Source organism: Coptis chinensis, chromosome 7 (assembly GCF_015680905.1).
Source record: "Coptis chinensis isolate HL-2020 chromosome 7, ASM1568090v1, whole genome shotgun sequence".
Taxonomy (NCBI): domain Eukaryota; kingdom Viridiplantae; phylum Streptophyta; class Magnoliopsida; order Ranunculales; family Ranunculaceae; genus Coptis; species Coptis chinensis.
Genome location: NC_141462.1, coordinates 80,840,356 through 80,849,725, shown reverse-complemented (window position 1 = coordinate 80,849,725; position 9,370 = coordinate 80,840,356). Strand labels below are relative to the sequence as shown.

The window sequence follows — 9,370 nt, the reverse complement described above, 5'->3', positions numbered from 1 at the left end:
TATGAAATCCGGAAATTACCCTTATGTCCCGAAATTTCAAACGTAGAATTTCAATTCGTTTTAACTCCAAATTGAATGAACGATATGTCAAAACGATCGGCATTAAAAATGTCATCCAATTGAATATGGCTAAGGCACATCCAATCCTTTTTTATATTTATTTTTAATTGTTGGGGGGTTGAATTTGTAAAAGCGTAACGCCCTTTTTTTTTTTTTTTTTTTAAGAAGTTTATTTATTTACAAATTTTATATACAAATGTACAAGGGGAGATGAACGTGTCAACAACACCGGACTTCAAGAAGAAAATCATTACTGTAAAATCAGGCAACTGTCATGTTGGCTCTGGGGCGAACCTAATCCAGCCAGACTGTGGCTTAACCTTTATGTTTTGGGGGCCTAGGGTTCAGGACAGTACCATCCCTGACCAATGTGCAATGGTCTAATAATAATATGACCATCAGTACATATGGTATAGCTTCAAACCACCCCGAACTGTCATCAAATAGAAAACTATTCGGGGTTGGCCTGGTGAAATCCATTGCCCATGCGAACGAGAGATCATCCGATGTTGCACATCACGACTCTCTTTGTGCACAACGCTTAGTGCAAAGGTGAAAATAAAAGACACGAGTATATACATTTTGAATCTTTTAACGTCAAATCTTCAAGACGAATGTGAGTCTTTTAACGTCAGATCCTCAAGACGAATCCCAACCTGTGGGAGCAACGGGACGACGACGAAGTTTGTCCTGCTGAGCTGGTGTCGGACAATAATATACCTTATACCGGCTCCGGCTCATATCGGATAGTAATTCAAGACCTGGACAGAAAGGTGTTTGACAATTCATACACTACCCCATCATTCGTGCACGTCGCTTTCGAGCAAAAGTACTACGACCATTACCTATTCGAGATGGGTGAGACTTACACCAAATGATTAGCTGAAGTTCGCGAGGAAGAGAATAGAAAAGGGAAGAGAAGGAAGGAGTGAAAATTTTGGGTACCCATTGTTTACCATAAGGCACGTTTGCTCGATTAACAGAAGACATTTATACTCAGTTCTTATTAGAGTTTTTGTGGACTAAGGTTCCGGCGCTTCCAACCACACTCTAGGGATTTTTAGAAAAGAAAATAGAAGAGGGATGTTGTGCTTTTTGCTAGTGTTAGAGATTTGATTCTCTAACTTGACAAAGTGCGAAAACAAATAATTTTCCTTACTCACGATATTCGTGTGTATAGCTTTGAGTCGGGATTTCGAACCATCCTAAGTCTAAGACAACTTACAACTTGTTTTTGCTCTTTTAGGAAACTAGTGAGTAAGTTTAAACTATGGATGAATTAATACTAACTACTTGGTTTCTTTTAATGCAAAAACTGAAAAATTTAAGTTACGTAAACATGAAGCTTCTAAAAAGATAAAAATTTACTTCTAGATAGGTGTGGAGAGTTAGTTTTCCTCATGTGAAGATAACCTCTATTATATGATTTTAGGTTCTTACATCTTAACCTTCCTAGAACTCATAGACAAGTCCTAATAAAGATTAACTTGATCCCTAACACTATAACTCATCTCTAAGATCATATTGCTAGCATGTAGAACTAAAGCAATGACTTATCTCTAAGATCATCACCTTGATTCCTAACTAAACTCTACACCAACTACCATTTTGGGATAGGATGTAGGTCTAGTTGTTCTCCCTAAACAACTTACTAAAATCACATCACAAAGGTCATCCCTCACATGAGCATCATTAACCCCAAAGGGAAGGTTTTAGCTCATGATCCTAGGGATATAATGAAAGAAGCAAATAGATATGTAAAATGAGAAAGAAGAAGAAGAAGAGGAATAATAAAAGAACTCACTTGTATTAAAAAGTTTATATTACATTTAGAACCACTACCAAAAAAATGACTTTACCCGACAGACTCAAGAAAGATTACCCGGACAGTTTCGGTCGTAGGGATATCCCCCGCAAATAATACTTATTATTTTGCCATCATCTTTAGTCCTTTCAGCACTTCACGTGTTTTGGTTATAACCGACGGTTGTGTGAGAGCTTTTATCCGACAGTTATTTTGACGGTTGTAAACCATCATTTCTTTCCGACTGTTGATTAAATTTTTGTTGTACTCATTAACTGTCCGGTTTGTTCTTGCGAGTTCAGTTGTTGGCATACCTATTCCAATTATCAGGGCACCACACCAATTTTAGTTCCCACTCTAAATTTTCTGAAAAAATCAAAAAATAAAGAGAACCCTAACTATTATCCCTCTCACTCAAGCTTGTTCTGCTGCCTTCCCTCACTCACTCTCACTCACGTTTCAAGAAGGTAACACCTTCTCAAATCCCTCACTCACTCTCTCTCTCACCCACATTCAATTCAATGTAAAATCAAGTTTTAATTGCATGAATACTAATAAATTTAATTTTGATTAAAATTTAATCAATACTAATAAATAAGCCTTCAAGGTAATAAATTTGATTATTTTGATTAAAATTTTATTTTTTTTCCTTTTGCATTCTCTTTTCTCAGAATGTTGATCTGGTTTGTTCCTGCGTTTTTGCTCTCTCTTCTAAAGCTCCACATTACAAAACTGCAGACAATAAGCTCCAACATCCAATTTCAAAGGGAGCAAGTACAATTCAGGAAAAAGTATGTTCTTGAGACTTTATTGACTTTGAAGCATGGTGCAAGTCTCTTTACTAGCTTGCTTTACAACATGAATTACAGGAACGTCCAGACAATTGGCGAGATGATGTACATAGTTCCTGGATAGAATGCCTTTGTAAGAGTAGAAACTGCTATATGGAAGTTTGAACATGTGACTATGTGCACATCTGCAGCTCAGGTTCATAAAATTACTTATGGTGTCTTACATTATCTATCATTTTATAGTGAGACTAACTACTACTAAGCTTTTGTGTTGTATAGTGGTCTAATGCACGTAGTAAGATACCAGAAAATATCAAAGTAGTGGAGATGAGTATGAATGATTCGTGGTTTTGTGATATTGGACCAACTGTGAGTTTTCTCTACTCTTGCTTACAATTTAAATGTGCTTAATTATTAGAACATTGTTGGAATATCCCAACTGATTTGGTGGATAGTTTGTTGTACATGACAAGGCACTGAGTTTAGGAGACCCAAAGCATAAGGTTGCAGGAATAGATTGGAACTTCAATAGCTGGGGTGGTAAGACTCTATACTCTGCAAACATTCTATCTATTTAGACATGTTGCAGTATGTTCTTGTGTGGATGTTTTGCTCTAGATCTATACTATTGCGGACAAATATATACCTCTTTTGTGTGTGTAGTAAACTGAGAAGCTGGTTTTGAAAATATTATTTGTTCATAGCAATTTGCTCACAAATGTTTCTCTGTGTGGCGTAGGTGGTGACGATGGCTGTTACAGAGACTAGAGTCTTGATCTTCTTGTCTCAAGGAAGGTTGGCAATAAAATTTATGTGTATTGATTTCATATTGGTAGCTGGTACTCCTGGTATTATTAGTTTAATCTCCCTTGCCAAGTTGTAATATTGTGTTCTAGCACTCCATTGAAGATTTGAAACCTTGAATTTTTTTTTCATGTTAGATTTTGGATATCGAGAAGCTTCTAGATTTCCAGTCTCTCATTCTTGAGGGTGGAAGTATCCATGTAGATGGAGAAGGTAGCTTACTGTTATGTGTAAAAGTACTTGACGTTACATGCATACTTCTTTTTCCTAATTTTGCATGTTAAAACTATTCATTGAACATCTCAAGTTTTTGCAAGAAAAGAATTCTGATTGTCTAAGAGTTTATATAATGACATCAATGCAAAGTTAAAATGGCCCAATGCTGCCTGAAGACTCTGCCTAACAGATTTACCTTTTTATGCGTTATTAGCACGATGCCCTAACATATATGAACTGACACTGGGATAGATTTAATTGAATATAGAGACGAAACATGAAAAGAGAACACAAACATACCGCTATATATATATATAGCAATGTCTATAGCTAAGTCAAATTGACACGAACACACGCTAACAAATATGAAATGTCTCTCTTTGATGCATTAAAATTTAAAAGACCTCGCAAGTGATCATGGTTAGACCATTTAGCTGTTGGGTATGGGCCAACTATAGGTAACCTGGGTTTTGTATTGATGCAATAGCAATATTGTCTATCGAATTATCAAATTATCGATATAATTAAGTTGTACTTACAAAAGAAAGAAGATCTTGGTTAGAGGTGTGTAAGTTGTTACAGAGAAGAGATAATGAGATCAATTGCTACAGAGAAAAGGACATGGGTAGCATGAGAACTACTAGTCCCCATATAGGTTTTCCTCTTACCATAAAGCAACGATAATCATTCTTAGGTGCATATTTTACATCTTAATATCTTAATTGATATCATTTTTATGTCCCTCTAGAAGACATTGATGGTAAGCTTTTAAAATTAGATTGAATAGATAATATCAATCAAAGGACTTGTCTTCCTCTGGTCGAAAGTGTGGGAGGAGCGTAAGTATATACCATTTTCTTACTTCCTTTTCAGATGGGAGAAAAGCATACAAGTAGAAGTACAATAATGTTCCAAATAAAGTTCTTAAAGGAGACGAACATATAATTACAGAAGTACTATCCAAATGAAGTTTCAATCTCCACATTTTTTATAAACATATATTGGTTTTGCAGGATAGAGAATGGAGAGTGATCATTGATTCAGATGAGGAAATTGATGGAGGATTTTCCTGCTTGTTTGAAGAAAGGAAAAAGGTACTAATCTGACAAATTGTGTAATGTCTCATATGTTTTTTCTTTTGAAGAACCATAATATGTCTTCCTTGTTAAAATGGTGATTTACTTGGTCAATATAGCCTTGCCTTGAGTATTTAATATTTTACGTCTTTAAATGGTAAAGGCATCAATTCTGGACCTACTGGCTATTTGACCATCACTCCTCGTATTAATACAGGTATTGGAGGTGGTTTGTTAGACGATGTAAAGGGAGAGACTGATAGAATTTTGAGAAAAGCAAGACAGAGAAAGAGAAAGTACTACCATACCATAATTTTAAACTGAAGGTATGATGACATTATTGTCTCTCAATTATGGTTCTTGGTCACACATCATTTGCTAATTTGAGTTTTGAGCCTACAAACTGAATTTAGGTTTCTCGAATCCTATAGATATGCCCCTCCTGCTCAAGATCCTAACATGTATGCTTATGGTGGAGCCTATCCTGGATATGGAAATTACCCACAACAACAGATGTGTTTTTATGTGTCTCTCTTGTAGAATTGTTTCATTAATAAATTGAACTTAGAGAGATACTTCCATAGATCCCAAGTATGCTATTAATTTAAGTGTATTATAACTTGAGATATACATTACTGAGCATATTCTATATTGATTTGGTATTAGGGATACTTGAGAGGGCATTCAACATTCAAGTTTGATACCAAGTGTGGCTTTTGGGATTATTTGAAGAGGTTTTTTTTGTAATAATTGTGATGTTGGGATGGATTATTTGAAGCGGCTTCTTTTGTAATTTTGTAATAATTGTGATGTTTAGGATACCTGAAATATTTTTTTTTTAAAAATAATAAATATTTTTTTTAATAAAAAAACTAATATCCGACGGATAAAGGCTATCGAGTAGAAGCAATACCCGACAATCTTTATCAGTAGTAATATCCGACGGTCATTGACAGTTGTTATACCCGACGGTCTATGACAGCAGTAATATCCGACGGTTCGTGGCTGCAGCAATACCTGACGGTCTATGACAGCTACAATATCCGTCGGCATAGATACTTATATCCGATGGCCAGTTTTGACTATTTTTAACCGTCGAAAGCCTATGCCCCGACTAAGCATTTTCCGTCGGTCGTGCGACAGTTTTTGGCTGTCGGTAATACCTTTGGCGATAGTTATCGTCTGTCGGATAAAGTCGTTCTTTTTGTAGTGAACAAGAACACAAAAAGTTATACCATTAAAACTATTACAAGCTTTTTTTCATAAAAAACTCAAAACTAAAACTAAAACTAAAAACAAACTTCTTCTCCTACTAAGGAGCTAAAACAAAATAATACATGATAAAAGAAAAAAAGTCAAGGGAGTAAATAAGGTGCATCCCCCCTTGTTTTGTTTTTTTTTCTTCATTTCTAGAATTCTCTCCCTCATCCCACGTGAAAACACACACACACACATTTAATTCACTTTTATCCACCACATTAAAACAAAGTGACACCTTGTTTTTTTTTAACTATTAACACCTAATTTTATTAATTACATGCAAGGTGTCAACTTTGCACTAATAATTTGACACTTTTGTCTTGACATGCTCCATGATTGATGACTCATCTCTTCTTGTGGGCATGAAAGGTGGGTCCATGCGCTATGTCCATTGGTGGGTCCGGACATCAATTTCTGCAATTTCTGACCTTAGGTAGAGCTAGTCATGTTGATCATCTTGGCAACTTACTTGCCAACATCGGAGTCCAGGTTAATGAGATATGAGCTCCAAAAGTTTACGCTTTCCTTTACATAGTCCCATTCTGACTCGATTCTATCATGTTTGAGTCCCCGGCCTTGATCCGTCTTTGTTTAGCTTCACATGGCTGATTTGGAAGAATTCATATATACATCATTCCTCGTGCTTTAACGCAGGTTTAACCAATATTTTCATGTTTACTGCGACGACGTGCAAAAGTACAAAAATATACTTATTTCATGATTATTAAACACATAATTAACCAAATTCATATGTCTCAATAGAGTTTAATATTACAGTTTTTGGTGCTTATCACCTAGCTCAGTAGAAGATATTAGATAATTTAAATTTAGATTCATAGAGGCAGGGTTACTTATTAAGGGGTGGTTTATTACTTAGAGATTGACTTCAAGGCTATAGTTTGAAATGGTGATGAGGTCAAAGGTCTACCTCCTACATACAACATTACATGCTAACTTGACTTCAATCTACTAACAATTTGATTGACCATTTGCAAGTTTGGAAGATTCACGTCAAAATGTTCTAAAATATATGCACATTGTCATGACTCTCGAGCAATTCATGGAGCATCTATAGACACACAATGAATGAAGAATGAGTGTCTATTCATACAGATTATATGTTAACTTGCTAATTTGACTTAGTTGTTACTTTTTGCCTCGCTATATGTTATGAACATATATAAGAGGCTAACAACAAGATCTCCCCTAAAAAAAAATTAAACAAAAGCAAAAATAACATATGTAGAAGATCCAAATAAAATATGCAAAGTAATGTGTATTCCTTTCCAATGGAGCTGGTTGTAACCATTTTTATTGCCTAGGTTCATCCTTGGGGGTGTTTTAAGTTGATTTATGTGTTTTTAGGTAAGTTAAATGTGTTTAGTTGATCTATTATATATGTTATAGTTTTGTGACTTTGCTTCACAGTTATGTGTTGTTCTTAAAGGGACAAATGACTATTTGGGTGTGTTAATGGTTCAAGACAACAATGGTATGACTTATATGATTGAATTTGAGCTTCCTAAGTTCCATGAGTGTATGTACTTTCTCTCTCCCTCTATATTTTCCAATTCCTTGTCATTTTTTCTCTCTCTCGATAACTTATTAGTTCATTTTCCTTTATTATTATTATTGTTTTAATTTAATTTTCCTGATATCAAAAAAGGAATCATATTGTCCCCATTTTTATTTCCATTTTGTTTTAATGTAAAAAGGAAAAAGAATGAAATGGAACATATAAGTCGACGCCGTCAGAGTCATTGCCTCATTGGTTAGTATTAAAAGAGCGGACTAGAGAAAAAAATGGTTCGTTCAATATATTGATTAATTCATATATAATATTTCCTTTTTCTCTAACTCACCCAATCTTCATTTATCTCCTCCACCATTTCTTTCTCATCCAATACGACACACAACACACAATAAACAGTGAGGATGAATAACACAAAATTAATTGATTTCTAACAATTCCATAGAATGTGGAGATTTTATACTAAAATGTTATTCAATTATGTTAAATTTCATCGCAACTCGGTCGACTATTAATCGTTGCAAGGTAGCTTAGAGTCAGTGCCAACAATCTTTCAAATGTCAATTTGACCTCGCAAATCACAGAGATGGACAAGACAACATTTAAAAGATGGCAAAGTATTCACAATATCTACAACATCTCCATGAGTTGTCGTAGTGGCGATAGTGAAGGTACATCATTATAATGTTTTCTATAATTAGAGTATTTTTTTTAATTATTAGTAAAACTTTAATGGATATTTAATTAATTATATTAATATCATCGAATATTTTATTTGTTCGTATCCTAAACATGCACCATACATCTATATGTTATAATTCGAATTATATCCAATCACCTCTTTCTATATTAAAGTAGAGTACATCTTATGGGGACAGTCTCTTTCCTAGGTGGCGCATTCTTGAGACATAGGTATGCCACGTGGATACTTTTAATTAATCATAAGAAATTTCCTAATACAACATAAGCTCTTAATTTTAAGAAGTTTTCTAGTAACATTACAACTCTAATAAGTCAATCGACATCTGACAAGAAAATTTTATGACTCCAATAAGAAAACATTACTAAATCAACTCCAAAAACTTATATTAATAATTATTAGTCGTTGAATTCCTCACAAAATTTTTAGAAATGATTCCGGCCATATAGTCGGGTCTAAAACCTTGTTAAATCTTAAAGACACGACAATGATTTTCATGGTTCCAAAACACACCGTTATTAAGCCTGCAACTACCGCCATGTAAATAAGAGTTTGCATCACAAAGGTTTGTACGGAAAAGTAAACACCTTTTGATGCAAATCAAAGCGTGCAATAAAGTTTTTGATTTTTTTATAAATCAAATTTTGTAACTACTAAGTCATCTTACTACAAAATAGGGTGGGCATGGAAAAGAAAAGAAAAAGAAATTTAATCGAGATATTGGTGAAGGTAGGGCTATCAATGGGTTTCAATAACCCGATAACCGATCTGAACTAAAAATGGTTTGGGGTTTGGTAATTTAGCTTGCCCTCCATCGACCCGAAACCGAATCGAACCGATAAAATATTGGTTTGGTTTCGGGTTTGTCCTCCACCGAACCGATAAGATGACATTTTAGTAATATTTATGATTAATTTTGTATATGGTTATCAATTGTATTGCTAAAATTAATTGATTTAATTTAAAATTTAATTAATTTTATATTTTTCGGTTCGGATCGGTTTGGTTTCGGTTTGTAATATATCTTATCGGATCAGTTTGATTCCGGGTTCTCAATTTTCTTATCGGTTCGGTTTCGGTTTCCAATTTTCTTATCGGTAAAGTGTGAATATGGTGAAGTAGTGAAGT

General features: G+C 34.5%; 1 long non-coding RNA gene across 3 annotated transcripts; it reads left to right on the top strand.

Moving 5' to 3' along the window:
* The first annotated feature begins 2,514 nt into the window (after nucleotides 1-2,514).
* Nucleotides 2,515-5,266, top strand: LOC147489252 (uncharacterized). Of its 3 annotated transcripts, XR_015201578.1 has the most exons (8): nucleotides 2,515-2,832; nucleotides 2,935-3,024; nucleotides 3,111-3,195; nucleotides 3,395-3,450; nucleotides 3,597-3,672; nucleotides 4,689-4,769; nucleotides 4,969-5,077; nucleotides 5,183-5,266. It is a non-coding gene; the product is annotated as an uncharacterized LOC147489252 (long non-coding RNA). The 3 variants fall into 3 exon arrangements; XR_015201579.1 differs by having other exon boundaries at nucleotides 2,515-3,024; nucleotides 5,165-5,264; XR_015201577.1 differs by having other exon boundaries at nucleotides 2,516-3,024.
* The last annotated feature ends 4,104 nt before the right edge of the window (nucleotides 5,267-9,370 follow it).